The sequence below is a fragment of the Marmota marmota genome, unplaced genomic scaffold (assembly GCF_001458135.2).
Source record: "Marmota marmota marmota unplaced genomic scaffold, marMar, whole genome shotgun sequence".
Taxonomy (NCBI): Eukaryota; Metazoa; Chordata; class Mammalia; order Rodentia; family Sciuridae; genus Marmota; species Marmota marmota.
The window spans coordinates 6,072,173-6,091,770 of record NW_025999880.1 but is presented as its reverse complement, the minus strand read 5'-3'; the positions used below and the strand labels follow the sequence as shown (position 1 = coordinate 6,091,770).

General features: G+C 43.1%; 1 non-coding gene across 1 annotated transcript; it reads left to right on the top strand.

Moving 5' to 3' along the window:
* The first annotated feature begins 2,375 nt into the window (after window positions 1-2,375).
* On the top strand, window positions 2,376-2,482 carry LOC125613072. The gene has a single exon (XR_007343573.1). It is a non-coding gene; the product is annotated as a U6 spliceosomal RNA (small nuclear RNA).
* The last annotated feature ends 17,116 nt before the right edge of the window (window positions 2,483-19,598 follow it).

Sequence of the window (19,598 nt, the reverse complement as noted above, 5' to 3'; positions counted from 1 at the left end):
GAATTTTTTTGTAGTGCTGGGGATTGAACCCAGGGTCTTCTTGTGCATTTAAGGCAAGCACACTACCAACTGAGCCATATCCCAAGCCCATTGTGTTTTTCAAAGTGTTCTCTCCTCAACATCAGAATCAGGTAGACAGGTCATTGAAATTACAGCTTCCTGAGCCCAACTCTGGATTTAATAAATCATTGTCTCTGGACTTGGGACATGGGAATCTCTTGGTATTAACAAGAACCCAGACATTTCTCCTGTGCATGGAAACCTGAAAGCTGTTGATGATCTGTGCCTCTTATATTCACCCAGATTATATTATATATATTTTTTTTAATGTGGTGCTGAGGATTGAACCCAGGGCCTCTCATGTGCTAGGCAAGCACTCTACCGCTGAGGCGCAACCTCAGCATCCAAGGCTTTTGCCAGGAGAATACTGTACAAAAAAAAAATAATTGAATGTCCTTAAAATTGTTTTTCCTTCACTTTGCTAACATACTTCTTCACACGCAAATAAATCATTCTAAGAACTCTGAAAAACTTGTTTGCATCCTATTCAAATTGATGTATTTGCTACCATATATAAATAGCCTCTGCTGGGGCCAGTGGCACACACCTGTAATCCCAGCTGCTCAGGAGGCTGAGGCAGGAGGATCATGAGTTCAAAGCCAGCCTCACCAAAAGTGAGGCACAAAACAACTCAGTGAGACCTTGTCTCTAAATAATTAAATACAGGGGCTGGGGTTGTGACTCAGAGGCAGAGCACAGTGCCTAGAGGCACTGGATTCGATTCTCAGCACCACGTATCAATAAACAAAGGTTCATTGATATCTAAAAAAAAAAAATTATAATAATAATTAAATACAAAATAGGGCTGGGGATGTAGCTCATTGGTCGAGTGCCCCTGCGTTCAATCTCCTCTACCAAAAAAAAAAAAAAAAACCAAGGATAGGAGGTAGCTTTAGTAGTAGAGCATTTGCCTAACATATGAAGCCCTGAGTTCAATCTTGAGGATGGGGGACTATATTTTAAGATTCTGGGGAAAGAATTTTTAAAAGTCATCCTATTACAACATGTTGCTGGTACTCAACCAAGAACATTTCCCCAGTCAGAAAAGATACCCTGAGCTACCTCCCTATTAAAGGAAGGTGCCAGTGCAGAATGCACTAAACAGGAGAGGAGCCATAATCTAGAAAATTTTCATCGTGTGGGTTGTACTTCTGGGGGACTGACAGAGAATGTTGAAAAGGGTGAGCTGGAAAGTTCTGTTTTCCTTGTTCCTCTAGCATTATCCAGGTAAGAGAGCATCCTGATCAGAGGAATAGATTGGGCTACTTGAGAAACTGAAGAGCATTTATTCTTATTCGAGTTCTGGGCTCTGCTGGCAGTCCTTGCAATTTGATCTGCTTGAATGACTGCCGCACTGTGGTCCATACATCTATTCTTTATAAGTTCAAAGCAGTCCAGCTGAGTCCTTGGCCCCGGCACTCTTTTGAGGGTGTGACTACTTCATATCAGAATCACAGTATTGAGGACACTTGTGGAGACTCTACCTGAATCTCCAACTGGCCTTTGGTATTTTCTTCCCTGTTTGAGCACAGCCCTGGTACCTACCACTTTATCAGCCTGTGTTGATTGCTTTTGTTGTGTTGGGTCTATACTGTGATCATTGCCTACAGACAGAAGTGAGAATTGAAGCATCTGATAAGTTAAAGATGTTCGCATGTTTTTTAATAAAAGTTAACGTGCAACACTAGCAGGGCATGAGTGCACAGTTGTAATCCCAGCAACTCAGTAGGCTGAGACAGGAGGATTGCAAGTTCAAAGCCAGCCTCAGAAACTTAGCAAGACCCTGTCTCAAAAGGACTGGGGATGCAGCTCAGTGGTAAGGCACCCCTAGGTTCAATCCCCAGTGCCCCAAAAAATTAAAAATAATAAAAGTATGGTCTTGTGGGTTTGGGGAGGGGTTTGTTTGTTTGTTGGGTTTTTTGGGGGGCTACTGGGAATTGAACTCAGGGGCACTCAACCACTGAGCCACATTCCCAGCCCTATTTTGTATTTTATTTAGAGAGAGGAGGGCCTCACTGAGTTCCTTAGCACCTCACTTTTGCTAAGGCTGGCTTTGAACTCACTATCCTCCTGTCTGAGCCTCCTGAGTTGCTAGGATTATAGGCGTGCACCACTGCACCAGGCTTCTTATGTTGTTGTTTTAATACTTTTTTTTTTTTAGTTATAGATAAACGCAATACCTTATTTATTTTATGTGGTGCTGAGGATCGAACCCAGTGCCTCACACGTGCCAGGCAAGCACTCCACTACTGAGCCACAACCCCAGCCCTTGTGTTGTTTTTGACACAGTAATGAGACAAATTAAGAAACTTTGAGTGCTTGCTTCAGCCGCATATATACTAAAATTGGAACAATACAGAGAAGATTAGCATGGCCCCTGCGCAAGGATGACACTCAAATTCGTGAAGCGTTCCATATTTAAAAAAAAAAGAAAGAAAGAAAGAAACTTTGAATTCACTTCCAGAAAATAGTTCTTGGTCTACAGCAGGTCAAACTTGACAATGTGGCAAGTTGTAAGTCCTGAACTTTTGAGTGGAAGGAATATAAAATTCACATGGTGTGGCTTTTGTAGTCTAGAGGCACCGAGTGTCCACATGTACATAAACACATCCATTTGCTTGTAGACAGGCCCCCAGCAGAGCGGAGCCGTAAACAAATGGAGTGAAATGTGAGATGGTGAAGAACAGGTTGGACACCAAGCCCCCACGCTGATTGCCTCTGGGGCATTATCTTGGTTTTGTCCCTCTGTCAGGTGAAACCCATGCCCTCTCTGGAGCTGCAGCCTCAGAGGCCCTCAGGCTCTGGGCAGGTGGTAGGTGCAGGGGGCTGTGGAAGCTAGAGAGCTCTGACCCTGGGAAGCAGGCCCCTGGGGAAAGAGCCTACTTTTGTAGAAATCAGACAGACTTTATATGAAATCCACTTACTGGTTGGCAACTCCCTGACCGCCTGTGGCCACACAGGGTGCTGTGACGGTTCTAGTGTGGGCAGAGGGGCGCATCCTATGGTCTGGCAGAGGGTTTCCTTCCACTTGAGTTTTCATGAAGCTTTGGTTTATGATTGTGACCTCGCTCTCACAGAACGTTTGTCACAGATAACGTTTTTTTCTTTTCATCGGGTCTTAGAGGAAAGAGTGTTTATGGTCCTACTTTATCCTGTCATCCTTACCCAGATCCTAGATGTCCTTTTTTTTCCTCTCTCTTTTCCTTTTGTGTGTGGGTGTGTGTGTGTGAGAGAGAGAGAGAAAGACACTGAAGCCAGGGGCGCTCCACCCCTGAGGTATATCCCTAACATTTTTTATTTTTTATTGACTGTCTCACTAAGTTGCCCAGGCTGGCCTTGAACTCAGCAACCCTCCTGCCTCAAGCCTCCTGAGTCTTTGGATGACAGGTGTGCATCACCACACCCGGCCACAGTCATCCATTTTTACAAAAATTCTTGAAATAAAACTAACTGTTCACTTACATGCTTTAAAAAAAAAAAAAACACGATACACGGATTTTCTTGAGGGATAATTTTATACATGAATTACGTAGCTGTGATAACAGCTGAAATTCACAAGGAAAGCTTTCTTATTTACTAATTCCTAACAATTCCATGTTTGGACTTCTTAAATAGCTTCAGCAAACACTTGGGTATTTGTAAGGTGTGTTTACTTTTAGCCTGTGACAACCTATATAATTCTGAGTTAGACGTTATTAAACCCATTGTACAGAGCTAGAGGTTGATCCCCTGCCATCCTACCCACTGCTTTTTCTTATTTTATTTATTTTTTTATTTTTTCATGTACCAGGGATTGAACCCAGGGGTGTTTAAACACTGAGCCACATCACCAACTCTTTATTTTCTGTTTTGAAACAGGGTCTCACTAAGGTGCTTAGATATGCAACCCCCGCTTGCATATCTTTTTAAAGATTCTGCTCTGTGTATTACAAAACACGTACTCTGCAGAACAGAGCTCCAGTTCCCAGCTGAGGATGCTGCATTCAAAGGGCAGCCCTGAAAACAGCAAGCTATCATCTCCTATTGCATGCCTGCATGAATCTCCCGACCGGTATCTCTGCCAGGTTGTTCTCAACCAAATCAACCAAATCCTCTGTCAACTGGTGGCATGTATACCATGGGATCACTCATCCCTTGAAGCTGATTGGACCAGAGGAGACCATCCGTTGATTATCAGCTAATCAGATTCTCCACTGGACTTCATCTTCTTGAAATACCTGTGTAGCCTTTAAATCTGTACTCTTTGTGAACTGTTTGCTTCCAAATCCACCAAAAGCACAGAAATTGCAAGTAAGATCTAGACATTTTTGTAGTTATTTTGTCAATTGTCTATGGAATCTAATGGTTAAAAAAAAAAAAAAAAAACGTAGTTCATAATTTACAGGTCTTATCATTTTTCTCTTAATTTTCTAAAAAATATCAATACGATGTTTCAGAAAGCAAAACTAAAACCAGGCAGTGGTGCACGCCTGTAATCCCAGCAGCTTGGGAAGCTGAGGCAGGAGGATCGAGAGTTCAAAGCCAGCCTCAGCAAGAGAGAGGCCCTAAGCAACTTAGGGAGACCCTGTCTCTAAATAAAATACAAAACAGGGCTGGGGATGTGGCTCAGTGGTCAAGTGCCCCTTTATTCAATCCCTGGTACAAAAAAGAAGAAAGCAAGTAAGACAGACCAAAGTCCTTCACCAGGGATAATTTGAGATGCACTGCTTTAAATAATATGTTCATTTCCTTTCGGAGAGGAGGGGACCCATCTGCAGTGAGTTTCTTTTCCTCTTCAACAAGCTCTACAATGATGCAGGAGCCTTGCTATAACCTGATCAACGGAGTGGGGGCTGTCAGGGTCTGATCCCAAAGCTTTGCTTGCGGCCATGATTGAGGTAATTGCAATGGACTCCAGACCAATGAAGCACTCAGACAACCAGGGGGAGGGAACAAAAGATAAAGATGAACTTAGTATTTTGAGATAAGCAGGACATGATGTCAACTGGAACATAATACACGGAACCACATGGCCTGGAATTAAGTGGCATAATGAGATTTGTAGAGCACTCAATCATCTAAAAGCAATTTTATGTAAAGTATTTTATTTATTCCTTTAGAAAGTCAGTAGGGTAAGCAGAGCAGATATAATTTCTGTTTTCCAAATGAGTACACTGTGATTCAGAAAGGTTAACGATAAGCCAGTGTGACACTTAGCTGAGATACCAGTGTGACACTTAGCTGAGATAACGCCAAATCCTAATGGGGTTTAATCTTCTGCCTACATCAGGGGTTCCTACCCCTCATGGGGTCCAAGCAGCCTTATGCAGTTGGCTACAATTGCAGACCTTTCTTCCTCTTCCACCCCACAGCTATGCAGACAGCAAAATTATATGGCAAATTTTAGGGGTCTCCTACACTGCTGTTTTCAACAGGAATGTGGTGTGGTGGCACACGCCTATAATCCCAGTAACTCAGGAGGCCAAGGCAGGAGGATCACAAGTTGGAGGGAGCATCAGCAATTTAGCAAGGCCCTAAGCAACTTAGGGAAATCTTGTCTAGAAATAAAAAATAGGAGGGCTGAGGTGTGGCTCAGTGGCAGAGCACTTGCCTAGCATGTGTGAGGCACTGGGTTTGAGTCTCAGCACTTCATATGAATAAATAAATAAAATAAAGGTCCTCCTGCCTCAGCCTCCCAAACCACTGGTATTACAGGGGTACACCACCAAGCCAAGCTTCTCCAGTCATTTCCTACTTTTGACTCATCTGCAAGCCCACAGAGAATTCAGTCACCTGCAGTTTCAGAGAATTCAGGGTGGAGGAACATATCAGGGAAAAAGAAAGTGATACTTAGCCTAGGCCTTCCAGGAGATGCCAATCTGGCAAATTCAAAGACCCACATGCTGGACAAGATGGCGAGATGAAAAGGTTGATACAGAGGATTCTTGGGAAAGAAATTTGAAGAAGTAACAAATGGCCAAGTGTTAAGAGTCTTGAACAAGAAGCTAAAGCATGTCAACCTACAATCTGTGAACTTTAGGGCACCATGTACAAAATGGCATTTTAAGATTACTCTGGCCAGTTGCAGTGGCACCAACCTGTAATCCCAGGGACTCAGAGGCTGAGGCAGGAGGATCGTGAGTTCAAACCCAGCCTCAGCAACTTAGGGAGGACCTAAGCAACTCAGCAAGATCCTGTCTCTAAATAAAATACAAAAAAAAAAAAAAAAAAGGATGGGGATGTGGCTCTGTAGTTAAGCACCCCTGGTTCAATCCCTGGTACCAAGAAAAAGAAAAGATTACTCTGAGAGTGGTGTGGTTTGAAAGGAAGGATTGGAAACAAGAAATGCAATTCAACAGAGCAGAAATGAAACATGCCTGGAAGAAAAGTTGTCAGGCAAGATGGCTAAGGACACTCCGAGGAGATGGTGAGCTTATGAGCCTTGGGCTGCTCGCCTGGAGAGCAGAAACGAGACGTGCAGGTATCAAGCTCACACCTGGCAAGGCCACCTCCTGACCAGGTGAATCAGTGAGGTTACAAGGAGCCACTTTCAAACTTCGATCATGTATTAAAGCAAAGAGAATAATTTAGGTAATTTACAGATTGCAAAAAGAATAAGCCAAAGATGCTAGGTCCCTGTGACTTTTGTCTCACCCACCAAGAAGTCCACTACCACAACTAAGAGGCCCAGTGCATGCAGTGTCTCAGGACAGCTCCCTGCTCGACAGAAGGTGGCCCCATAGCAGCTCCCTCCATGTCCATGAAGATCACAAGGCGTTCTGCCAAGACTCAGATAAACCACTGTTCAAGACATTGCCTAAGCAGATATGAGCAAGGTCACTGTGACACCATCACAGAGCCATGCCCCCACACAGGATGGCACCTTTTTGAGACCGGATCTCGCTAAGCCACTAAGGCTGGCCTCCAACTTGCTATCTTCCTGCCTCCCCCTCCTGAGTACCTGACTTGATTTTCTTTCTAGCCCTTTCTCCCAATTAACATTGATCTATGTGCCGTCTGTTCCCTCTATAGAATGCACAGCCCACCAAGGCTGGGATCAGGGTGTGTGTTTCCACTGCTGCATCCCCAGCAGGAGAACGATGCCTGGTGTCTAGTCAGTCCTCAAGATGAATTTCCTGCATGGATAAGTCAATGGCAGCCCTTGGAACAACTGTAGCCTTGTACAGGGGACCTGCAGAGGCATGTGGGGGTAGGGGAGAAATGTCCTAAAGAGGGAAGCCCCGAATGACCAGTGACTCAGGAGGGCCGTTCTTGGACGACACCATGTTCAGCAAGTCGGTCTCTGCTGATCAGTTCTGCTTTGTTAAGGAATGTGGGGGTGTAACTAGCAGCCTGGGAAGCAAGTGTCCAGTGGGAAGGAACAGATCAAAGATGCAAAAGTGAGGTGATAGCTGTGGATTAGAACCCAGCTCTGACTTAGATCTTTCAGTCCCCAGCTTGCATCAAGGCCAGGAGTTATCACTTCCCATATCCTCCCCTTTTCCCAGCATACAGGCTGCTGGTTCCTAAAAGTGGGCAGCAGTGCCTGCTATAGCTACTTACTCTTTGGCTACCTTCCAGATGGGTGACAGATAAGAGGGCACTGCATGTCACTGTTAGAATGGTTTTTTTGGTACCGGGAATTAAACTCAGGGACACTCAACCACTGAGCTGCACCCCCAGTCCTATTTTGTATTTTATTTAGAGACAGCGTCTCACTGAGTTGCTTAGTGATTTGCTTTTGCAGAGGTTGGCTTTGAACTCACAATCCTCCTATCTCAGCCTCCTGAGCTGCTGGGATTACGGGCGTGCACCACCGTGCCTAGTGTTAGAATGTTTTAAGGAAATCTGGCTTGATACACTACAATGAATCCCGTTTGTATGTATAATTACAATGCACTAATTGAAATAATAATAATAATAATAGAAGGGAGATCAGCAGAGCAAGCAGATGGAAGAGGGGGAGAGGGAAAGAAAAGGTCCTGCAGAATGAGATTGATGGAATTATGTATGTTATGTGCATGTAAGAAGGCAGCATGACCAATCTCACTATTATGTATAATTAAAGGCAGCAATAAAAAAAAAATTAAAAAGAAACCTGACTTGAGGCATATTAAACAGGTAGACATAAAAAGTAGTTGTTTCACCTCGCATAGGAGCGCATACCTATACTCCCTGAGACTTAGGAGGTTGAAGCAGGAGGATCACAAGATCAAGGTCAGCCTAGAAAACTTAGAGACCTTGGGTAACTTCTGAAACATAAAATGGACTGGAGGTGTAGCTTAGTGATAGAGTGTTCCTGGGTTCCCCTGTGTGTGTGTGTGTGTGTGTGTGTGTGCGCGCATGCACATATATATCTATTAATAACCCTGCATTAGTAATTACCTTTATTGGACAACCAGATGCAATATTCCTAGAAGTGTTTAAAGCAAAAAACTAAATTTTTTTTTTTATTATGGTGCTGGTGTAACAATGGTCCACTTTATGCTTTGACTATAGCCCTTGCTGCTTGGCCACTGCAACTTATTTTTTAAATGGACATGTTTCTTTCTCTTCCTCTCTTCCTGCCCTCCCTAATTTCTCCCCTTCTCTAATCTCAGGGGAAACAGGATTACTTTTCTTTCCCATTTTAGGCAGATTTACCTGTCCTTGAGTACACACACAACATAGAACCTAAGTAATCCAGATTTGGGGGATGGCACCAGAAGATCTCAGAAAAGAAATGACTATCCCCAAATTAGCAGGTGAATGACAACTCCAACAGAGAACACGTGAATGTAGCCTTCTAGTCACCTCTTTAAAAGCCTCTGTTCTTGCTGATGGGCAGAATCACAGCCTCCAGGATGGGAGTCCTCTGTGTTTCTCCTTTGCTAGCAAAGTAATAAAACTTATTTTTCCTTTTTCTCAAAATCGTGTCCTCATTATTAGATTGGCATCAGGGACAAGGTAACAAATTTGGCACCCTAGATGGGACCCAAGAGCAGCCCCCACTCCAGCTTTCTTGGGCAGACCTGGCTCTCCAAAGAACCCCACTTTCATGCCTGGCTCTCCAAAGAACCCCACTTTCATGCCTGGCTCTCCAAAGAACCCCACTTTCATGCTGGGATGCAAGATGCTAACGAACTTGTTGAGAGCCAACTGCTAGAGCGTTAGGAGATGGGTGAGTTTGCTGTGGGTTGAACCAGAGGAGCAGTTCCTGTGAGCAAAGGGAGGGACTGAGGGACCCTCCCAGCAGCTGCCAAAGCTCCTTTGGCTTTGGAGAACTTCTGCTTTAGCTCCCATTGTGGTCCACTTTGAGAAAAAGGAAACTGAACTCAGTAAAGTCACAACACCCTTGGCCATCTGGTAAGTCCCCCATGTGCACGCCAAGACCTTTGATTTTACACACCTGTTTCCTCTTCATGGGAACATCTGGTCCCTGTTTGTGGGGACACCTGTGGCACCACTGGTGTAGGAGTCCTGGTTAAGCAGGATATTTACTCCCTTCAGATCTATTCTAGGTTCTCATCTGTTTGTTGGCCTTGGGTTTGGGAACTCCCTCCGGTTGACTGTGTTTTCGTTTTGTTTATATCTGTTATTACCTCCTTTTAAAACATAGCCAATACTGCACTGATCCCATCTGTCAGCCATGGTTTGGGGGTCCTCTCTGTGGTGGTCTCTCTGTTTTTCTTTTTTGAACAGTCTTACAACTGGAGTTGGTCTGTCAGAGGTAAAGTGAGTTGAAGAAAGGACCACCTACAGGATAAGCCTGTCTAAGATAATGTTTTACTGTAACCATCTGGCTTTTGAATAGCTTTCTGGATTATTATACAATCTTGCTGTTGGAGTTGGTATGTCCAAAGTCAAGTAAGTGGAAGAAATTTGTACCTGCAGGTGTGTCTGTTTTAAAGTTTCCCATCTGTCAGCCCTGGCTTCAGTGATTCGCTCCTGTTTTTTTGTTTGTTTGTTTGTTTGTTTTGTTTTGTTTTGTTGTTTGTTTTGTTTGTTTTTTGGGGTACCGGGGATTGAACTCAGGGGCCCTTGACCATTGAGCCACATCCCCAGCCCTATTTTGTATTTTATTTAGAGACAGGGTCTCACTGAGTTGCTTAGTACCTCGCTTTTTGCTGAGGCTGGCTTTGAACTTGCAATCCTCCTGCCTCGGCCTCCCAAACCGCTGGGATTACAGGCATGTCATATATTAAAGTTATAAGTGATTACTTTGTAACTAGTTAAACAAATAACTGTTACTTAGGTTATAACAAAATATAGTTGATACCCTAAATATATGTGACTAGGTATATGTATGCATTTGAAAACTATATCTAAGTCTTATATAAGTGTTATATAAAAGTTTATAAAATGAAAGTTTATGTAAGATTACTGACAAGATAACCAATAAGTACTCTCTTTTGTACATTGTATCTGACATACAAGGGCCACACTGTCACTTGAAGACCTGTGTTGTTTGCTTTGACAAAGTCAATTTCTGATCCTTAACACTGTTTCCTGAATGTAGAAGAGATTTAAGGTGATCCTTTGATTTCTGCTAGTACTCTAACCCATGCAGACCTGTGATTATTGCTACTGTACACTCTGGATTCTAAATTGTACTTTTAAAGTTAAACTTAGTTAAATGTAAAGCTTAGGAGACCACTTTACCAAGCTTGTTCTCCAAACTAAAATTATCTGTAGCAATAGTCTCAGATTTGTATAGAAATAACAAATTTGGTTGGCATATATTCATGTCATTTGATGTTTTATAGCTGAATAAAGTAACCTGTTTTCAGTAAGCTATAGATGCAAATTTGTGGTACTCTCCATACTGCAATTGGAATTTAAATGAGTTTTTGAAAGATAATAAGGAGAGTCTGATCTCTTTAAAGGTGACATTGTGCAACATGGAATCATTCTGCCACTTTTTCCACAAAAAGAAAGTTAAAAGCTCTCTTAGCCTAACTTTGATTCATGTTCCAGATGTAATGTTGTATTGTATTATTTGTGAAGAGCCTCCACCTTATCTGAGATAAGGCTCTGCCTCCCACCTCACTCCATGTTAGAATGGCTCCAAAATAGGCTAGACTTCAGCTCATTTAAAGTTGTGTTCAAAAGATTGATTTTTGTTGTAAAGATGACTGTGACCTCAAACAGGGGGTATAATATATAAGTAAGTAAAGGTTTAAGATTATAAAAATCATTTTTCGTGGTTCATAGCTATTAAACTGATTTTTTTGCTCTGTTAATTTCATTTTGTATTTTCCTTGTAAACTTTATAACTGTTACCTGTGTTTCTTTAATTTATTCTAATTTGTTATATATGGCAATAGAATGCATTTGATTCATATTACACATATGTAGCACAATTTTTCATATCTCTGGTTGTACACAAAGTAGTCACACCATTCGTGTCTTCGTACATGTACTTAGGGTAATTATGTCTATCTCATTCCATTGCTTTTCCTACCACCATGCCCCCCCTCCCTTTCCCTCCCTCCCCTTTACCATAACTAGAGTTCCTCCATTCCTCCCAGGCTCCCCCTCCCAACCACACTATGAATCAACCTCCTTATACCAGAGAAAACATTCAGCATTTGGTTTTTTGGGATTGGCTAACTTCATTTAGCATTATATTCTCCAACTCCATCCATTTACCTGCAAATGGCATGATTTTATTCTCTTTTATTGCTGAGTAATATTCCATTGTGTATATATACCACATTTACTTTATCCTTTCATCTACTGAAGGGCATCTAGGTTGGTTCCACAGTTTAGCTATTGTGAATTGTGCTGCTATAAACATTGATGTGTCTGTGTCCCTGTAGTGTGCTGTTTTTAAGTCCTTTGGGTATACACTGAGGAGAGGGATAGCTGGGTCAAATGGTGGTTCCATTCCCAGTTTTCCAAGGAATCTCCATACCACTTTTGGGGCTGTAGCTCAGTGGTAGAGCGCTTGCCTAGCATGTGTGAGGCACTAGGTTCAATCCTCAGCACCGCATTAAATATATATATAAAATAAAGGTATTGTGTCCATCTACAAAAAAAATCCATACTGCTTTCCATATTGGCTATACCAATTTGCAGTGCCCATTAGTGTTTTGCAGAGGTACTACTTCTGAAAAAACAACCTGGGTTAATTTGAGATTATAAGCCATCACCTACAGGACAGATATTATATAATGCTGACTTCCAGTACTAATACTAACCCCAATTATGAAAGGGGCAACAGTAAAATTATAGAAATTGAAGTTATAACCTTTTACTTCCTCTCTCTCTCTCTCGTTTTTTTTTTTTTTTTTTTAGTTGCTGGGGATTAAGCCCAGGTCCTTGTGTATGCAAGGCAAGCACTCTACCAGCTGAGCCAAATCCCCAGCCCCTGTTACCCCCTCTTTAAGATTGGTGAAACTGGCTTGCTGGGAGTTTAAAACCAAAAACTCGAAGACCAAAGTCAAGGAAGTAAAAGGGCCAAGAAAAAGCATCCAACATTTTGGCCCTTTTCCTCTAAGGTCAGCCAGGATGCAGAGAATGACAGGACCCCTCTCTGGGCCCTGAAATTCTGATGAGATACCCAATCTGCTGATCAGGGAGATTGAGAGGACCCTAAATAACAGGAAACTAACCAATGCACATTCTGCAAAGAGGAGGGTCACTGGAGACAGAATTGTCCCCGATGCTTCCAAGAGAAGCCACATATGGTCATCAGGACTCTGACCCATCCTGGCAGATGGCACCCCTGGTAGCAGAAAGCTAAAGAGGATTCACATACAACCACAAGAGTGATCTCTAAGGAATTTCAGCTGACTATTAAGAGTAGATAGGAACAAGGTCAGTTTTGACCAACTTGGTCTTAAACACCTGGCAGGATAGTATAGCCTAAGCACAGTCCTACATGGACATTTAAAATGAAAAACTACAAAAAAAAAAAAAAAGGAAAAACAATGCTTTTTTTTTTTTTTTATGTAACTTAAGATGTACTCTTGTGTCAATCTAACCCGAAATAAATAAAGCTAGAGTCTACAAAGGAAGGATTCTTGTGTGGGAGTGCCTATTAATAATGATCCACAAAGGACTCTAGAATTGCAAGTTTGTCCTGAGTTAATTTGAGCCTGCTCTCATAGACCTACAAATCTTCCTAAGCTTCCATATGGATAAAATTGATCTATTTTTCACTGATATAATTATGAGTTACTGTCTTTCTGGTTTTCACGGACTGGCTGAAATACTAATTGCTTTTGTGCTAATTGTTTACCAAAAAAAAAAAAAGTAATGCTTTGCTATCTTGTTTATTGATACCTGCCCAATGTATGCCTTGTCCAGACACCTGCCATCTGCCACTGTGGACCTCTGGGCTGTTCTGATGCTGAATGCCCTGAACTGTCCATGCCCCACCTGATAGAGAATAAATAGAGAATCCACCTGATAGGACTTTGGGTTACTTCCCCCAACTTTACCCTCTTTCACCAGGAAGAGACACCCAATTTTCCATAGAAATAGAATGTAGAAATTGACAGTGTGGAAAAGTAACCATGGTCCACTTTATGCTTTGACTATAAATAGCCCTTGCTGCTCTGCCACAGCAACTTAATTTTGATGGACATGTTTCTTTCTATTCCTCTCTCCCTGCTCCTCCCTAATTTCTCCCATCCATAATCTCAGGGGAAACAGATTACCTTTCTTCCCCATCCTGGGCAGAGTTATCTGTCCTTAGAACACACTCACTATAAAAATTCAGTAATCTAGACTTTGGGGATGGTACCAGAAGATCTCAGAAATGACTATCTCTCAAATTAACAGGTGAATGACAACTCCAACAGAGAACAAGTGGAAGGTAGCCTTTGAGTCACCTCTTTAAAAGCCCCCTGTTCCTGCTGATGGGCAGAATCACAGCCTCTGGTATGAGAGTTCTCCTTTGCTAGCAAAACAATAAACCTTCTTTTTCCTTTTTGTCAAAACCATGTCCTCATTATTGGATTGGCATCAGGGACAAGAACCAAGCTTTCGGTGACACTGGGAATTGAACCTAGGGGCACTTTGCCACTGAGCTATACCCCAAGCCCTTTTAAAATTTTTGAGATAGGGTCCCACCAAGCTGCTAAGGCTGGCCTCAAACTTGTAATCCTCCTGCCTGAGCCTCCAGAATCACTAGAACTACAGACATGAGTTACTGTGCCTGGCCAGAAACTCAATTCTTTTTTATTTTTTTTTTCTTTTTGGTACTGGGGGGCACTCGATCACTGAGCCACATCCCCAGCCCTATTTTGTATTTCATTTAGAGATAGGGTATCACTGAGTTGCTTAGCACCTCCCTTTTGCTGAAGATGGTTTTGAACTCGCAATCCTCCTGCCTTAGCCTCCTGAAGTGCTGGGATTACAGGCATGCGCCATGGCGCCTGGCTCAGAAACTAAATTCTTAAAGTGCTGAAAAAAATCAATGCTATTCCCATTTTATAAAGCCCTTGCTGCTTATTTGTAAGAAACGGCTATCATTATTACTTCTTCCTACAATACAAGGCCAAGAGCAATTTGTGCTGTTTCCTTTTTGGATAGTTCTAGAAATATAAACCTAAATTTTACTAATAATGTAGGATGTGCCAACTATCATTAGTCAAAAATATATATTGGGGATAAATCGTATGAAATATAAATAGAGAACTTCTGTGTGTGGTGATTGCTGCACAACTTTGAACTTTGCCCTATTCCTAGGGTCCCATCTGCTGGGTGGGGCTGTTTGTGTGCTTTCCCTTTCGGATTCCTAATGACTCAGAACAAAACAACGACATTTTTTTTCTCCCTGGTGCTGATGATTGAACCCAGACAGGAAAAAAAAAGAAAAAATTGAGCCCTCCTGCCTCAGCCTCCCAAGTCGCTGGCATGACAGGCGTGTGCCACCACACCTGGCCCTTCTGCCATGGTTTGAATGTAGTTCGTCCCCAACAAAAACTCTTGTTGAACTGTTATCTCCGCTGTTTCATGTTAGGGAGGGGTGGAAACTTAAACCATGGTGTTCAGAGGTCATTTGGTTCTCTAAACTGAGGTCATCAGGATGCAGCTCCCCTCCTGTGACTGAATACTGGTGCCTTTGTCATTGGAGGGAGTCTGAGGAGGTCCCTGGGGTTTGGAGGAGAGGGGAGTCAGGACAACAGGATTTTTTTTGGGGGGGGGCGGTACTAGGGATTGAACTCAGGGCCTTGTGCATTTGAGGCAAACACTCTACTGAGTCAAATCCCCAGCCCTCCCAAGCCCTATTTTGTATTTTATTTAGAGAGTTGATTAGCACCTCACCTTTGCCGAGGCTGGCTTTGAACTGGTGATCCTCCTGTCTCAGGCTCTGGAGCCCCCAGGATGACAAGCATGTGCCACCATGCCTGGCTGCAGTTTTTTCCTACAACATGTATATGTCAAGAATCCCTTCGTGCGGGCACGGTGGTGCATGCCTGTCATCCCAGTGGCTCGGGAGGCTGAGGTATGAGGATCACAGAGTTCGAAGCTAGCCTCTGCAAAGGCAAGGTGCTTAGCAACTCAGTGAGACCCTGTCTCTAAACAAAATACAAACTAGAGCTGGGGATGTGGCTCAGTGGTCGAGTGTCCCTGAGTTCTATCCTCAGTACCCACCCACCCCCCCAAAAAAAAACCCTGCAAGATGTGTCAAAGGCATAAGAAGAGATTTATTCTGGAAAGCAAGGAGTACACATTCAAGGGTAGACGTGGGCTGTCTGAGAGCGAGACACGTCTTGGAAGTCTCAAGTCCTCCTTTACATATGCATGTAATTTATTTATTTCTTTATTTATGGGTCCTGGGGATTGAACCCAGGGGCGCTTAACCACTGAGCCACATCCCTGGCCCTTTTTATATTTTATTTTGAGACAGAGTCTTACTAAGTTGCTAAAGGTCTTGCTAAATTACAGAGGCTGGCTTTGAACCTGCCATCCTCCTGCCTCAGCCTTCTGAGCCACTAGGATCCCAGGTCTCTGCCACATTGCCCTGCTCAGTCCTCTTTTTTTAAAGGAAACATTGTGAGGGATGGCGTTGAAGGTCTCTAGAGAGGACATCAGTTGGTGATGACAAGATGTTCTGGTGGTCTGACTGTTCTCAGGATCTTTGACACTGTCTCCATAGATAATGTCTGATCCATAGATAATGTTTGCAGTGTACCCGCTGTGAAGGTTCCTTAAACCATCACCTCTCCCTTTGCTCAGTCTATTCTCAAAATTCGTACATGGCACAGGGCAATTTTCCTAAGAAAGTGAATTTCTAGTAACTTCAAGATTGTGAGTAAAGATGAACAGATTTCCCAGAAATTTGAGAGTGAAAAGAAAAACCGGCTTGGGGAGTTATAGGCCTGGGAGGCATATTGGCCCGCAAGTAAAGGCCAAGGTCAAGGAAGGTCAAGGCTTTCAGAAGAAAGCTGCAGTCTCCTTTTCCCTCCTTTTCCCTCCTTTTGTCTTTTCTCTACCTTTTATTTCTCCTCTCCTGTCTCAGCTGAGACAGAAGCCACATCCACATGCTCCCTGTCCAGGGTTTTGTGAGGCCCCATGCCACCTAGGGACTCCACCAGCAAGAAGGCTAGCACCAGAGGCATGACCACGCACCTCTAGAATCAGCTGCCCAAATTAACCTTTTTTCTTTATAACCTTATCCACTCTATGGCTTGTCTCATTAGCAACAGAAAACAGACTAAGAGAAATTCTCATCCTGCAGTAACTTACCAACTAGCCCAACAGCCTTCACCTACCATGGTGACCACAGAATACTGCACTGACCCTGCCTTTTTTTTGGGGGGTGGGTACCGGGGATTGAACTCAGGGGCACTCGACCATTGAGCCACATCCCCAGCCCTATTTTGTATTTTGTTTAGAGACAGGGTCTCACTGAGTTGCTTAGCACTTTGCTGTTGCTGAGGCTGGCTTTGAACTCTCGATCTTCTTGCCTCAGTCTCATGAGCCTCTGGGATTACAGGCATGAGCCACTGCACCTGGTACAACCCTGCTTTTTAAGGGAGTTAACATTAATGAAGCATTTACTGTATACCATGGTCTAAAGACTGCATAGAATAATGATCATTTTAACAACCACTGCAAGCATTTATTTATTGAGCATATCAAAGCACTATTGTATCCCATTTAATGGTGATAGACACCAAAATGTCATTACTCCTATTTTACTGGTGAGGAAATTGAGGCTCAGAAAAGTTCAGTAACTTGCCAAGTTTGAGGGACTGGTAAAGTTGGGATCCAAACATGTTCTTTTCCTCTTACCACACTGCTCTGCCCCAGTATTTTAGTGCTGGTCTGTTTTTAATCCATGGAAAAGGAAACTAAAAAATAGCCAGTAGAAATTTCTCAACTGGAAGTTTTTTCTTCTTTCAAATTTTTAAAGCTTTTGCCTTTCTAGAGAGAAAGTGCCAGCTGATAACTGGGCACATAACAAGTAACAAATAAATATATATTCATGGAAAAAGTCACAGGAGCTAGTTTTGCTCAGTTTAATAGTTTGAGTGTGTGTGTGTTGGGGGGGTATGGTGTGTGTCAAAATATTGCATGCATGTTTTATCTTCTGCTGCTGAAATGTTTCCATTATGAAATTAAATGTACCTGCCCATGGATACACAAATATCACCAATGATTCTTGTGGCAGAGGCTTCTCATGAATCCCCTGAAACTGTGTACAAAGTTGGGTTTGTGAATGTGTGTACATGTGAGTGTGTGTGTGTGTGTGTGTTTGTGAGAGTGAACGCACGTGCCATGTTCTAATAAAAGAAATCTGAGGTCTAGCTATAGCCAGAGATCCGTGATCCAGAAGGATTTCAAAGCCACTAACTGCCTATCATTCCCTCTTACTGCCATCTCTCTAGGTCTAAGAAAAGTCTATGAATCTACCAGGAGACAGATTTCTGTCCAGATGGCAGCATCTGAGATAATGTCTTCTTCATTTTCTGTCCTGCTTTAATTCTTCATAATGACCATGTGTCACTTTGAAAAATAATGAAGTGATTTGAGAGAAGTAAAGGGGGACAGCCCATCAGGGTGGCCTACCAGCCTCCTTTTTTTTTTTCCCTTTAAATTTTTTTCTAGTACTGAGAATCAAACCCAGGGCTTCACACCTGCCAGGTAAGTGCTCTTCCACTGAGCCACATCTCTAGCTCACCCAGCCTGTCTTACACCTCCATGGATAGGAAACTCCATTCCTAAGGGCTCTAGTCGGTCTTAATCCTCCCCAAAGCATTAACATTTCTTCCACATATTTAATTTGTGTTTATATAAAGAACAAATTAGGGCTGGGATTGTGGCTCAGTGGTAGAGCACTTGTCTAGCATGCATGAGGCACTGGGTTCGATCCTCAGCACCACATAAAAAAATACTCAATAAACCAAAATAAAGGTATTGTGTCCCTCTACAACTAAAAATATTTTTTAAAAAGAACAAATCAATGAAGTTCCACGAGGCCAAAAAAACAGAAATGATTCTTGGGGTGAAAGAGCAGGGAGGGAGTGGCCTATGGCTGATCCTTAGAAGCCTGCCTACTTGGCTATACCACATCAGGGATGAAGTTCAAGGACACCAAACAGGACTCAGCACAACCTGGGGATGCAAAGTCTTATCTGTGGTTTGGAAAGTGGAATGTGGAGATGGGGAAGACAGTGAGGCACAAAGAAGGGCCAAGTTCAAATACAAAGGGGAGGGGGAGGGGGTCACCTCTGTCAGGAGCCCTCAGAAGCAGGAACATTGTGTAGGGTGTGAGTCCAGGAAGGGAATGCTCACAACATCAATATGCCACAGTGGAACAAAACAGCCTTTCATCTCTGTCCCTTGACCCAATTTCTAAGGCAGCCTCCTGCTGAATTTCCCTCCAAGTGCAAGTGCAGGCCAGGGTGGGCAGAGAAGGTAAAGGAATAATTGCATGCTCAATGCTTTAGCTTTTGGGCCATTTTTACCTCTAAAATTCCATCTGGATGGCAAGTTCAAGGCCCACCTGGGCAACTTAGCAATACTCTGTCTCAAAAAATAAAAAAATAAAAAGGGCTGGGGATGTAATGCAGTGGCAGAGCACCCCTGGGCTCAATCCTCAGTACTGCAAAAATTAGTTAATAAATGAAAGCTTGGTATGTGCCTTAGCCATCCCTTTAAATGAGCTTCAGAGCCCAGGTGCCTCATTAGGGCCAGGATGCTGTTGCCATGACGACGAGGACAAACAACAGAAAGGATTAAAAACTGTTGAGGATCCACCAAAAGAGCAAATTCTCAGGGCCCTTGACATTTCACTCACTGTGGTTTGCGTTCTCTTAACTGCAGGCGGAGATGTGTATAACAATGCATCAGGGGGCAGGGGACACAGCTCAGCTGGTAGAGTGCGGCATGCACAAGGCCCTGGGTTCAACCACAAAAAAAAGAAAAAGAAAGAATGCAGCAGGATATGAGAAGCTAATCTTCGCTCCTGAAGGCCCACTGAGCAGGCCTACCTCAGAGTTCAAGGAACAGGGAATCACACCCTTAGAAATGAACCTAAAGCTGATGAACATTCCTAAATCTACCCCCCCACACCCCCCACCGCCCCTCGCCAAACCAACGCCTTCAGCCTAACCATC